Source organism: Dreissena polymorpha, chromosome 2 (genome assembly GCF_020536995.1).
Source record: "Dreissena polymorpha isolate Duluth1 chromosome 2, UMN_Dpol_1.0, whole genome shotgun sequence".
In the NCBI taxonomy this organism is placed as follows: Eukaryota; Metazoa; Mollusca; class Bivalvia; order Myida; family Dreissenidae; genus Dreissena; species Dreissena polymorpha.
Genome location: NC_068356.1, coordinates 83,239,958 through 83,255,779, shown reverse-complemented (window position 1 = coordinate 83,255,779; position 15,822 = coordinate 83,239,958). Strand labels below are relative to the sequence as shown.

Here is a 15,822-nt window from a genome sequence, read left to right as displayed (position 1 = left end):
TAGTTCGAACGAGTTTGCTCTGTCGTTTCCACGAGTAAGCTATCATGTTTCCGCGACTTACTAACTCTTTCCATCTACGTGCTTACCGGAATGCGTTCCTGAGTGTAACCAGTTGTTATCTCATTCCCTATACTGATTTTGTGTCACTTGCTTGTGAGAACGAGTTCCTTAGTCGTTGTAAGGACAAAAGCTAGCACAGATATGCCACTGTTTAAATGGATTACATAAAAATTGTGTAATTAAATGCTGTGGTTCATGTGTAGTTCGCTTTTTATGCCCTCGGATCAAATGATCGGGGATATATTTGTTTGGACTGTCTGTCTGTCATTGTATGTGTGTGTCTGTCCCAAAACTTTAACCTTGGTCATAACTTTTGCAATATTGAAGATAGCAACTTGATATTTGGCATGCATGTGTATCTCATGGAGCTGCACATTTTGAGTGGTGAAAGGTCAAGGTCATCCTTCAAGGTCAAGTCTTTTATTTCTAAGATAGCTGCCGAGCGGCTTCAAAGCGCAGTAGGGGGCATTTTGTTTCACAAACACAATTCTTGTTCGTCAAACGATCGGTAATGAGTGTTAAAGTTAATAGTTAGTTCTAACCCCACAACATCAACAGATATTTTCTGGAAAAAAATGACAGGCGATCTTTGAACATTTAATTTCACCGTGTGCGTGGAAGAGCATCATATTACTTTTATACCAAATATTTATTTTATGCCATCAGGAGTGACAACAATTTTTGCAAATGTTATAAACTTGAAAATAGGGGTGCCAAACGCAAAGTTTGAGTATATCTAACTTCTCTCATTATCTAGATGCGCATAAAATATGATGCATTGGTTTGCTTAAATCGTATTTTATACTTTTATAACACTTATGTTCTGTAATGAAACTTTGTCAACATGTTAAAACTTGTGCACAACTTTTTTTTCAAACCTCTTCCAAATTTCGAGACGTTTAAAATTGAAACAATTCCCGTACGTTTTTAACTGTGTTAGGTATAAATGATCTGAGTATAAGAATGCTCTCCAGCCAACTGCGACTTTCAAGCAGAGTATAAGAATGAAGTGTTTAAACATATTCATTTTTTATTGATATGAATGTAGAAAAGTGTATGCAAACTCACATGACTACATACAGTTAAATCGGAAGATGACGGTTTTACACACGAATACTTCATCCATCACCTTCCAAACCTTCGAGTGCATCATGAAAATGCAACACGCACCGACTTGATCATAGCAACACAAATGTCAATTAAGTCTTTCAATTGCCAACAACGAGTGCACAATGGCTTTGAAAGCATTGTGTTCAGTGAAAGTAAAAGAACCAACTTTTTGTTCAATCATTGCGTTTAAATTGTTAATTTCCCGTCGACACACACCTCGTCCAGTTATCGTTTAATATAAGCATGTGAAAAAAACGCAAAAACTTGAATAGCGTTTTTAAACAATGTCTTCTAGATCATGCGACATTCACACGTTTTAACCGACAATGGTTATTATTGTTCGGGGGCAGACTGTTCGCTCTTACTGATGATGTCGCCAAAATAAAAGTAAGTCACGATTCGTACATCAGTAAAATTGATTTCCGAAACACAAAACATTGCGAGCATTGAACGTGGCGGTTTGCAAGTCATAACTCACACGAACATACTGAAAGGGTACCAATGGCCCGTGTTCATAAAATAAATCTGATACTTAGTCTTTACCGTTTTTAAGAGTCTAATTTGACATTTCACACATCTAACTACCATTATGAATTTAAAATAGGTTAATGGCATATGTATTATGACTACCCTTTATAAAAATTCATTGAAACTATGGCGTATTTTTTATTGGATCAAGTGTATTATTTAGTCTAAAATATGGTTGGAGAATACGGACCCAGGCACCGGACAGACCGGCCCAACCACACACAGTGACCTCCCTTTCTCACTCTGGACCCAACCGGCCATTTATTGCATAAGGTAGCTCTTTACGGAGAATCCGGAGATGGACGAAGTGTTACGATTGCTCCCGTTCTTTGCAGCAACCAAGGGAGGTCACTCACTAATAAAAGTTACAGCCCCTTACAAGGACTTATACCATCAACGTGTGCTCATTTGATTAAGACATAAATTGTTATATGTCTGTATGTGACTAGAAACATTTTTGCAATAAATGCGGCTATGTGATAACCATTTTGTTAACACTCCATAAAAACTGTCATGAAACAGTGGTGCTTGTGATTTTATTTCATAAATTAACTCAATGCGTCCGTGTTTTATATAATTCGACACTTAACTTTGAGCAAACGGGTCAGGTTCAATGTTCGCATTTAATAAATCCTTACTAAGGCCAGTTGACGGGATTTGTACAGCAAATATTGGAATGAGTATGCGAAATAAAAAATGCAATTCGTTTTTCAATATCAGATGCGAGCAAACATCGCAGCATAATAAAAAGAATATGTCAGTATAATTATTGAAAATATCGGCAATACGAATAAAACGCTATATAAATACATTGTCCAAATCGCTTCTTATGCATTCTTGTCCATAATGATTCCTAAGTATTCACGATAGTTACAAAACTACCCTTGTGTTTGTTCGTTGCTAGCGTCACTGACTAATTTGTTTTGACCTTATCATTTTACAATTGTAAGGTGTGGCAAATCCGGAGAACACCTGATAAATGTGTTGTGGCATTTTTGTCAAATAAACAAACGTTTTTTTTCGACAATGATCAATCAAAATAATTCTGTAATAACATTGTTCAACTGCTGACGGAAGCCGAGACATTACAATTGTTATTTAAAACTCATTCGTTTTGTACTGTGGTTTGCGCATAATAAACATTTCGGTACAGAATGAAAACGTTCGTGTGAATTCATTCATAAGTGAATTTAAATAATTTATAGATAAGAAAAAAAATCAGAAATTATTGGTATTTACATATACTGCTCAGTAACAGTACATGCGCTTTCCAGTCCAATCACGTAATTTACGTTAAAAGTATCCGGGGTTTTATATGAATAATTTCTTTAATGTAATGACCATATTCCTATGCATGTATATAGCAAAGCTCTTTGAAAAGGGGGTTTAATGCATGTGCGTAAAGTGTCGTCCCAGATTAGATTGTGCAGTCCGCACAGGCTAATCAGGGACGACTTTCCGCCTAATCTGGATTTTTTTGCCAAGAGGCTTTCTTTAAATGAACAAGAGATGTGTTTGTCAGAAACACAATGCCCCCTAATGCGCCGCTTTTTTTACCTTGAAGGATGACCTTGACCTTTCACCACGCAAAATGTGCAGCTCCACGAGATACACATGCATGCCAAATATCAAGTTGCTATGTTCAATATTTCAAAAGTTATTGCAAAACTTTACTGTAAGGTTAGCTTTGGGACAGAATGACGGAATGACAGACCGAAAGACAGACAGGCCAAAAACAATATAACCCCGATCATTCGATCCGTGGGCATAAAAGTACAATAAAGGTGTAGTGTCGTCCCTGATTAGCCTGTGCAGACTGCACAGGCTTATCTGAGACGACACTAAGCATTTGCATTAATTCCCATTTTCACATAGCAAGGTCCATTATTTTGCGTTTAAAAAATATTAAGTCAATATTCTTAACTCATATGGTCGTGTACTCAATTTGTTGGGACAGTTTTAAAAAATAGGACATAACTGGTATATATGCCTTAAACACTTACAAAGTAATGTTTAGTAACAGCTCAAACAACATTTCATTACAAGGTGGTTCACATATTTTATTTCGCTTCAAAACATATACAAATAAATAGACTGAAGACAATAAAGCTAAAATGGTAATTCATCGAAGCAAACAAATCTTTCACCTCAACAGAGAATATTTGCTGCTCATGAAGATGTAATCAATTCATTTAATAAATTATTGACTGTATTTTGGCCTAATGTTCTAATGTTCTAATAAGAAAACTACAAAATTAATCATCAGACGTTTAAATAAATTATCATTTACAATACAATTTATCATCCAGTTTTGTACACTTATCCTTCTTTGCCATATGGTATGTTGCTTCAATTCAATGGTAAACACGTTTTTTATGCCACACCTGCCAAACTTTTAATAAATCATTATGACTGAGCTTGAATGTTTTTTAAGTGGAATTTAAACAGAATACACATTTGGTGATTTCTTAACAATGAGAAAATGAAATTGACAAATACAATGGCGTTGACTTTATAACTTCAATACTAGTTGTTTGACCACATCATGATCCCCTGAAAGACGATGTTGTTACAGCATGTTATTTTACAGTACTAATAAACATCAGAAAATGTTGGTACAGTTTGTAATTTTACAGTACTATTAAACATAAGACGATGTTGTTAAAGCATGTTATTTTACAGTACTAATTAACATCAGAAAATGCTGTTACAGTTTGTAATTTTACCGTACTATTAAACATAAGACGATGTTGTTACAGCATGTTATTTTACAGTACTAATTAACATCAGAAAATATTGTTACAGTTTGTAATTTTACAGTACTATTAAACATAAGACGATGTTGTTACAGCATGTTATTTTACAGTACTAATAAACATCAGAAAATGTTGTTACAGTTTGTAATTTACAGTACTATTAAACAGTAGACGATGTTGTTACAGCATGTTATTTTACAGTACTAATAAACATCAGAAAATGTTGTTACAGTTTGTAATTTTACAGTACTATTAAACATAATACAATGTTGTTACAACATGTTATTTTACAGTACTAATTAACATCAGAAAATCTTGTTACAGTTTGTAATTTTACAGTACTTTTAAACATAAGACGATGTTGTTACAGCATGTTATTTTACAGTACTAATTAACATCAGAAAATGTTGTTACAGTTTGTAATTTACAGTACTATTAAACATAAGACGATGTTGTTACAGCATGTTATTTTACAGTACTAATTTACATCAGAAAATGTTGTTACAGTTTGTAATTTTACAGTACTATTAAACATAAGACGATGTTGTTACAGCATGTTATTTTACAGTACTAATTTACATCAGAAAATGTTGTTACAGTTTGTAATTTTACAGTACTATTAAACATAAGACGATGTTGTTACAGCATGTTATTTTACAGTACTAATTAACATCAGAAAATGTTGGTACAGTTTGTTATTTTACAGTACTATTAAACATAAGGCGATGTTGTTACAGCATGTTATTTTACAGTACTAATAAACATAAGACGATGTTGTTACAGCATGTTATTTTACAGTACTAATAAACATAAGACGATGTTCTTACTGCATGTTATTTTTCAGTACTTATAAACATAAACCATGTTGTTACAGCGTGCTATTTTACAGTACTTATAAAGATAAGACGATGTTTTTACAGCATGTTATTTTACTGTACTGATAAACATAAGACGATGTTGTTACAACATGTTATTTTACACTACTAATAAACATAAGACGATGCTGCTACAGCATGTTATTTTACAGTTCTGATAAACATAAGACGATATTGTTACAGCATGTTATTTTACAGTACTAATAAAATATAAAATGATGTTGTTACACCATGCTATTTTATATTACTGATAAACATAAGACGATGCTGTTACATCGTGTTATTTAACAGTACTAATAAACATAATGCGATGTTGTCAAATCATTTATTTAACAAAACTAATAAACAACAGTTCATTTTGTTACCGTATGTTATTTTACAGTACTTATAAACACATGAAACTACTTATGAACATCGGACGATGTTCCCAGCAAACATGCACATATGGGTCCCATATGGGCTGTTTCTGGGCAAACCCATATGGGTAAGCCCATATGGGAGTCATTTGGGACCAATATGGGCTAGCCCATATGGGAATGCCCACAAGGGTCCCATATAGGTCCCATATGATTGCGCTATCGGGAAAAATATGTAAACTTGTATTTATTTGATAAAAAACTCATTTCTTAAAACGTATGTAGGACTAACATGATCTAAACTGCTAATATTCTACCCAAAAATAGAAAATCAATGCATAAGCAAATAATATGCGGCCCATATGGGTCCCATACGGGTCCCATATGGGACTCATTTGGGAGCTATATGGGCTTGCCCATGTGGGAATGGCGATAAGGGTCCCATATAGGTCCCATATTATTGCGCTATCACGAAAAAGATGTAAACTTGTATTTATTTGATTAAAAACTCATTTCTTAAAACGTATGCTGGACTAACTTGATCTAAACTGCTAATATTTTACCCAAAAATAGAAAATCAATGGATAAGCAAATAATATGCTGTCCATATAGGTCCCATATGGGTCCCATTTGTGCCGCCCAACAAAAGACAAAATCAGCTACCGGGCTGTTCCTGGGCAAACCCATATGGGTAAGCCCAAATGGGAGTCATTTGGGACCTATATGGGTTAGCCCATATGGGAATGCCCTTAAGGGTCCCATATAGGTCCCATATTATTGAGTTATCAGGAAAAAGATATAAACTTTTATTTATTTGATTAAAAACTAATTTCTTAAAACGTATGTATGATAAATTTGATCTCAACTGCTAATATTTTATCCAAAAATATCAACTCAATGCATAAGCAAATAATATGCAGCCCATATGGGTCCCATACCGGTCCCATTTTGGCCGCCCAACAAAGGACAAAATCAGCTATCGGGCGCACTTTTTTTTTTTGAAAATTCTGTTTTTGATATGGCTTTGTTTTAAATAATGTATATACTATGATTAATATGAAGTTATTTTCAAGAGATAATTTCAATTTAAATAATCGCGCAGAAAAATAAAGAATTTAAATAATATGCGCATGCGCAGATGTTAATTCCGCCTCGCGAAAACATTCAAAACAAAAACACTCGAAACGGTAAGTTGTTAAATTGTGATATTATACACGTAATTATATATTTCTTTTGAAATCAGATATATATTGCTGATCACTCATTATTTATTTATCTGTTACTTCAATGAATGCCTGTGTGTTTAATAATTTAAATTGCAAATTATTAGATTTCTTCATCGCTTTGCCTTTGTCATGTATTTTCGCGACGTAAGTCGTAACGTTCGTTTGTCGCCATAGATCAATCTCTTAGTTAAACTGCTTAATTCAACTTGATTCTGCCTAAAATTCAATACAAACTATTATAGCAGACAGGCGCATGTCTGAAAAAATGGAACACTAAATTAGTAATCATGCTAATGCATGAGAATCTTACTTATCTCATACATTGATAATATTATTATTAATTTAAACGTATAATATAATGTTTTTTTATAGGTCTTTGATTACTTGCACGCAAGCCAAGGTTGTCTGCCTGTGGACAAATTTTAATGATTATTTAAACACATATTTGCAGAATATTTAAAAAGTCTCTGTATTAAGAAATAATTAAATTCGTAATGTTTATTGTACACATTTATTTCAGAAAATAAAATATTCACCACCACCTGGTTTGCCAACATCGTCTTTACAAGGAATGTCCAGCAGTGCATGACAGAGGCCGGTCACTCCCATTAAGTCCAGCTGAAGAGCCTTCCCAGTTCATAGGACAAAGTAACTAATTTTTGTGCTTGAAACTTTAACTTAAAATAATTTCAGTTTTGGAATTACTGCTTATAAAATGATAGTTAATTACATAAATAATTAATGTAAACAGATAATCCAACTGAAAAAAATATAAAATACACAGTCATTTAGTGATCTATAATAATACATACTTCTACTTATAAAAGAAACAAATTGAAGTTGACCGGCATTTAGGTGCAAGTTGCTATAATCAGCCCTAGCCGTACAACAGCTGTTGGGACAAATCGGGCCCGCCGCCGTTATATCGGCACACATCCGATATAATTATATAAGACCCAGCTGTGATATATATTATTGTCAACATAATTTTAGGTAAAGTTTTTTTTACTCTGTCTTCAGATGTAGTTACACAGATTTTAACGGTGTTGGAAACAATGAGAGACGAGAACAGGGAAATGAAGTGGATGCTGCAGCGGCTCTTGGCTAGGTCAGCTACTGATGACGAGCCAATGCAACTGCCAGAGAACATCAGTCTTCCAATTGGAACATTTGAGCAAATGGATGAGTTTGAAGAGCATCTTGGTGATGAAGCTACGATCCATCTTTTCTAGGACTGCTGCATAGTTCAAGCTTTTTTATCAAATATATTAAGCAATGTTGTAAATGTATTTGACAGTTCTTTCTCCATTGATCCTAAACCATTCCAGGGGTGGCGAAATCAAATGTCCGAGTTGCCCGAGTCGTACATTTGCTTGTCTGGGCAACTGATTTTTTTCAATTAAGTTGTCCGTGGACAACAAGTTTTTTTAAAGTCTGGTCCAGGTATACAAAAACAATACACTGTATTAAAGCCGTAATTAAGTTTTACAAAACCGGATGTTGACACGCGATAACATTGTCAGTGCTATTTGCGGAGCGATCAAGCTAAAATACGGGCACTCTCCTGCGCAGTGATCTCCCTTATTCTATAAGAGACCGGGAGCATGCTGCATTTTCAACATTCGGCCTGACTGTTAGACAGTGTACAGACTGGTCTCTTTATATTTACAATCAGACGGAAATCAAAAGTATCAAACTAAGATAATCAAAACACGGTCTACCTTGTTATTTGAGACGACTTTAATGGTAAAGATGGAACATTTTGTTTTTTTTTAATCTTCAACAACAGAGCAGAAACACGAAGCTTTGAGCAGTCCACCTCCCATAAATACTAAGAAAGATTATGATACAAAATATGATCTAAGTAAACGCACCAGAACTTTAAAAAAAACTTGGCTAACAGATTTTCAATGGTTACCAGTTGATGATAATCAAATTGCTACCAGTAGCGGTGCAGAGCCTCAGTCTGATGAGGTCGACATATTGGACTAGTTTAATTTGTTAAGATTACCGTGTACTTTTGTTCAACACATGTTTTAATAGCACTAGCTTTGCAAGATTAAAAGTTTGATAAAGTCTTTATATTGTTTATAATATACTGCTATAATGAATGTACCATTGAAATACAACTATAAACAAAACAAGCAAATCATACTCATTTTGATATATTCCACATTATTTTACATTAATCAATAAATGCGTTTATAATTTAAATAAACATTAACGGACAAGTATAGTTCAGCAACGGACAAGTTAAATTTCCTAAATGGTTGTCCGTGGACAAGTATAGTTTTTTTAGATTTCGCCAACCCTGCATTCCTTTAAGGCTCATCTTCTAAGAAAGCATACAATCTTTTTTATCTGGAAATGAAATGGTATATATTCCTTTGCAAAAGAAGAAACAGCATTCCAGTTTTTGAAGGTTTTAAAAGACATATATATATATCATGTGCAATTATGAAATACACTAGAATGTATGAAGATATCAAAGATAATAATATGGACTTAATCTTGAACAAGGATTTGCCATTTATTTGAGTTTTGGATTTTTTTGCAGGGTTTTTAATTTCTAGTTTTTATTTAATGCTTTCCGGTGGTTTATAGAGAAATATCAGTGAATTAAAACTGGTTCAAACAGTGAAAATTATCAGTGAGAATTATCGATAATTTTCATTGTTTACTGTGAAATGATGTCATTTTTTGACGAAATGACGTCATTATCCCAGCAAAATTCTTTAGTTAAACTCTTTAACAATGTATATAAACGGTGAAAAATGCATTAAATAAAAAGAAAATTTGTTGGATTCGGTGGATTATCAATTTTAATTAACTCGTGTTCATAGAGAATATATATTTTCTATGATCACTCGTGAATTAAAATCGATAATCCACCGGATCCAACAAATATCCTCTATATAAAATATTTTGTTTAGTCTTGCAAGTATGTTTTCTACAAATGTTCTTTGAGTACATGGTGTATTATTTGTATTTATTTTATACTTTCCGGTGGTTTATAGAGAAATATCAGTGAATTAAAACTGATAATTTCACTGTTTCAAACAATGAAAATTATCAGTGAAAATTATCGATAATTTTCACTGTTTATGTTAAATGACGTCATTTTTTGGACGAAATGACGTCATTTTCCCAACGTAATTCTTTAGTTAAACTCTTTAACAATGTATATAAACTGTGAAATAAAGCATAAAATAAAAAGAAAATTTGTTGGGTTCGGTGGATTATCGATTTTAATTCACTCGTGATCATATAAAATGTATATTTTCACTCGTGGCTGCGCCACTCGTGAAAATATTATTTTCTATGATCACTCGTGAATTAAAATCGATAATCCATCGAATCCAACAAATATCCTCTATTGGTTAGAGATTTTATATGCAAGGGTATGCTTTTGAGTAATGTGTAGTACATCAGGAAAATACTTGAAGGTATTTTGTATAATTATGTAATATATATTTATTATCAAAATAATAGAAGTCCTTAATTCTATAGTTGTGTAACTGGTCAACATATATAATGTTATAGAAAAACGTCTTATTGTTTGAAGTTATGTCTTTATTGTATTATGAAATAGTTTTACTGTTGGTTTGGGTTTATAGATTATGAGTTTCATTACTCCTTGCAGATAGAACATTAGATAGAAACATGTGTTTGTAAGCAACTTCATGTAAAAGCGGATAGAACATTAGATAGAAACATGTTTTCGTTAGCAACTTCATGTAAAATATTTTTGCTGATGTTACATTCAAAAAGTTAGGAATCACCATATTATTTTAGAATTCTCTGGTAGAATAGTTAACTTGGGATCCTCCTGCTATGTATGTATGTATCCATGTATATGTGTGTAATACTTTATGTGAATAAAAGTTGAGAGTACTTTAATAAATTTTTAAGTCTTTTAACAAAAACCTTGTATTTCTTGCAGGATAATGCTATTTAGCTCTTGAACCCGTTGATATCGCTCTGTTCCAGCAAGAAGAAATAGATAAAACATTAAAAAAATGAAATTGGAAGTACATGTACAAGAATCTTTTGTCTTATGTTCAATTTGAACACAGTATTTCATGTTTGCAGCCTACATATTATTTCTAACATGACCTGAATTTCCATTAATGCGTTGTCCAAAATTTTACAGGCTCTGTGTACCCATATTGAATACAATGCTACCAGTTTGTAGCCCATATTTAGTACAATGCTGCCCGTATGTAGCCCATATTGAGTAAAAGGGCTACCCGTATGTAGCCAATATTGAGTAAAAGGGCTGCCTGTATGTAGCCCATATTGAGTAAAAGGGATGCCCATGTTGGACCTATATGGGTCCCATGTGGGCAACTATATGGGCCCCATGTGGGCTGCCAACATGGGACCCAGATGGGTAGTGCAACCGGGCTCCACATGGGTCCTATCTGGGCTTCCCCATATACTTTCATGGGGCAGCCCAGATGGGACCCATGTGGAACCCGGTTGCACTTCCCATCTGGGTCCCATGTTGGCAGCCCACATGGGGCCCATATAGGTGCCCACATGGGACCCATATGGGTCCCATATATATTGTTTGCTGGGTTGTAACTGTATGTTTGTTTTTGCAGTACGTATAAACATCAGACGCTGTGGTTACCGTAAGTAATTAAACAGTACTTAAATCATCACACGATGTGATTGATATTTCTAACTTACACCAAAATGTTGTAAATGATGTAATTTACCAGTTTCAACAAACACCAGAAAAGTGTGTGACCGTATGTTACTTACAGTATTAATAAACATCAGACGAAGCGGTTACCATAATTTATGAAACATAACTAATACTAGTAAACATCAGATGATGTTATCACCTGATGTTGTTACACAGTCCCAATACAAATCAGACGATGTTGTTACCGTATATGTTGTTGTTGCTCTTTCGTTTCTTTTATTCGTAAAATATATTATATAACCATTTCTGTCATAACCCACAATACTGTAGATATGGACAAGTTCACTGGTCGTCATTGTAAAGGTATAGTTTCAAAGTTCCGTATGCCAAACGTTTATATATCTTCGATACAATCAAATTTAAGATTCATTTAAATCAGTAATAACTGTAAACTGGTAAAACTATATAGCACATATTTTGTTGCTGGAATTTGACATATTATGTGTGCTTTCACTTTAAACTACTCATTACACTAGTCGTGTAATTTATATTGTGATATTTACGGTACATGTTTATTATGTCGACAGTGCCAACTTGTGTTAATCGTGTGTCCTATCATCGTCGGATACCCACGACTAATTCATTCCGTTACTCTCCAGCATTAGTCGATAAATGGAGAGTAACGGAATGGGTCGAACGTGGGTATCCGACGATGGTGTACTATGCTATACCGGTTTTTGTGTAAATAATCATGTGTCTTAGATCACAGGAGGGCAGCCAATAGTATTATTTTATTTTTATTTTTTAGCTTTCGAAAACAACCGGCGTGTAATTGATTAATAAAAAATTGTTCGAGTTACATAGTTTACACATAAGATGGTGTAGTTTTTCGGCAAATGAAGTTGCACTCCTTGTTTCTATTATAGCATATATATTAAAAAAAACAATACTATGGGCTTCCCTCCTGTGTTGTAGATTATGCTATTTGTTGCATTCACCGTATGTGCATTTTACTTACATGGACTTAAACATCACCAGAAGTAAAAGCTTTAAATTTCGTGTAAATGCTAAAGAAATTCTTATACAAACATAAGTATGTTAACATTATTTAATATAAAACCATAAATTTTGAGTTTTGATTATGTCGTTACCACGAGTCAATAACAGGGTGAAGGATCACGTGACTTTGTGGTGATTCCAATTAAACGTTAATGGATGTAAATACAACGTTAAGTTGTGCCTTTTTCAAATTTATTTTTCAACTGGTGCATAAAATACAGATTTTATGGTGCATAAAATACAGATTTTATGCTTATGGCAATGTGAAATACATCGGTACTTTATTTAATAAGCATGTGTTCTTGTTCGAAAATTCGATTAATACTACAAGGTTATGCTTCACGCAACGTGAAATGTTGTCACCGGTTTCAAACGTATTTAATGATTTATTCTTCAACCATAAACGTTCGGCACAAACTGCACGAAAAGCTGTCTTTTATGCACTAAATATTTATGCAAATGTATTTCAATGACTTGAGATATTTGCAAAAATAATGTTCTTAACGGTGTGTTTACATTCTTTCCAGCCCGTGTAAACCCCGTTGATACTACACCCTGATTAACTCTTTTAAATTAGTTTCTAAGTCACCGCAAGTTAACTATGTCGTTCCCACAAGTTAGCTATGTAGTTCGAACGAGTTTGCTCTGTCGTTTCCACGAGTAAGCTATCATGTTTCCGCGACTTACTAACTCTTTCCATCTACGTGCTTACCGGAATGCGTTCCTGAGTGTAACCAGTTGTTATCTCATTCCCTATACTGATTTTGTGTCACTTGCTTGTGAGAACGAGTTCCTTAGTCGTTGTAAGGACAAAAGCTAGCACAGATATGCCACTGTTTAAATGGATTACATAAAAATTGTGTAATTAAATGCTGTGGTTCATGTGTAGTTCGCTTTTTATGCCCTCGGATCAAATGATCGGGGATATATTTGTTTGGACTGTCTGTCTGTCATTGTATGTGTGTGTCTGTCCCAAAACTTTAACCTTGGTCATAACTTTTGCAATATTGAAGATAGCAACTTGATATTTGGCATGCATGTGTATCTCATGGAGCTGCACATTTTGAGTGGTGAAAGGTCAAGGTCATCCTTCAAGGTCAAGTCTTTTATTTCTAAGATAGCTGCCGAGCGGCTTCAAAGCGCAGTAGGGGGCATTTTGTTTCACAAACACAATTCTTGTTCGTCAAACGATCGGTAATGAGTGTTAAAGTTAATAGTTAGTTCTAACCCCACAACATCAACAGATATTTTCTGGAAAAAAATGACAGGCGATCTTTGAACATTTAATTTCACCGTGTGCGTGGAAGAGCATCATATTACTTTTATACCAAATATTTATTTTATGCCATCAGGAGTGACAACAATTTTTGCAAATGTTATAAACTTGAAAATAGGGGTGCCAAACGCAAAGTTTGAGTATATCTAACTTCTCTCATTATCTAGATGCGCATAAAATATGATGCATTGGTTTGCTTAAATCGTATTTTATACTTTTATAACACTTATGTTCTGTAATGAAACTTTGTCAACATGTTAAAACTTGTGCACAACTTTTTTTTCAAACCTCTTCCAAATTTCGAGACGTTTAAAATTGAAACAATTCCCGTACGTTTTTAACTGTGTTAGGTATAAATGATCTGAGTATAAGAATGCTCTCCAGCCAACTGCGACTTTCAAGCAGAGTATAAGAATGAAGTGTTTAAACATATTCATTTTTTATTGATATGAATGTAGAAAAGTGTATGCAAACTCACATGACTACATACAGTTAAATCGGAAGATGACGGTTTTACACACGAATACTTCATCCATCACCTTCCAAACCTTCGAGTGCATCATGAAAATGCAACACGCACCGACTTGATCATAGCAACACAAATGTCAATTAAGTCTTTCAATTGCCAACAACGAGTGCACAATGGCTTTGAAAGCATTGTGTTCAGTGAAAGTAAAAGAACCAACTTTTTGTTCAATCATAGCGTTTAAATTGTTAATTTCCCGTCGACACACACCTCGTCCAGTTATCGTTTAATATAAGCATGTGAAAAAAACGCAAAAACTTGAATAGCGTTTTTAAACAATGTCTTCTAGATCATGCGACATTCACACGTTTTAACCGACAATGGTTATTATTGTTCGGGGGCAGACTGTTCGCTCTTACTGATGATGTCGCCAAAATAAAAGTAAGTCACGATTCGTACATCAGTAAAATTGATTTCCGAAACACAAAACATTGCGAGCATTGAACGTGGCGGTTTGCAAGTCATAACTCACACGAACATACTGAAAGGGTACCAATGGCCCGTGTTCATAAAATAAATCTGATACTTAGTCTTTACCGTTTTTAAGAGTCTAATTTGACATTTCACACATCTAACTACCATTATGAATTTAAAATAGGTTAATGGCATATGTATTATGACTACCCTTTATAAAAATTCATTGAAACTATGGCGTATTTTTTATTGGATCAAGTGTATTATTTAGTCTAAAATATGGTTGGAGAATACGGACCCAGGCACCGGACAGACCGGCCCAACCACACACAGTGACCTCCCTTTCTCACTCTGGACCCAACCGGCCATTTATTGCATAAGGTAGCTCTTTACGGAGAATCCGGAGATGGACGAAGTGTTACGATTGCTCCCGTTCTTTGCAGCAACCAAGGGAGGTCACTCACTAATAAAAGTTACAGCCCCTTACAAGGACTTATACCATCAACGTGTGCTCATTTGATTAAGACATAAATTGTTATATGTCTGTATGTGACTAGAAACATTTTTGCAATAAATGCGGCTATGTGATAACCATTTTGTTAACACTCCATAAAAACTGTCATGAAACAGTGGTGCTTGTGATTTTATTTCATAAATTAACTCAATGCGTCCGTGTTTTATATAATTCGACACTTAACTTTGAGCAAACGGGTCAGGTTCAATGTTCGCATTTAATAAATCCTTACTAAGGCCAGTTGACGGGATTTGTACAGCAAATATTGGAATGAGTATGCGAAATAAAAAATGCAATTCGTTTTTCAATATCAGATGCGAGCAAACATCGCAGCATAATAAAAAGAATATGTCAGTATAATTATTGAAAATATCGGCAATACGAATAAAACGCTATATAAATACATTGTCCAAATCGCTTCTTATGCATTCTTGTCCATAATGATTCCTAAGTATTCACGATAGTTAC

At 34.1% G+C, this 15,822-nt stretch overlaps 1 long non-coding RNA gene across 1 annotated transcript; it reads left to right on the top strand.

Annotated features, from left to right (window-relative positions):
* The first annotated feature begins 5,765 nt into the window (after positions 1–5,765).
* LOC127867844 (uncharacterized) lies at positions 5,766–10,805 on the top strand. The gene is made up of 3 exons (XR_008043677.1): positions 5,766–6,872; positions 7,432–7,559; positions 7,932–10,805. It is a non-coding gene; the product is annotated as an uncharacterized LOC127867844 (long non-coding RNA).
* The last annotated feature ends 5,017 nt before the right edge of the window (positions 10,806–15,822 follow it).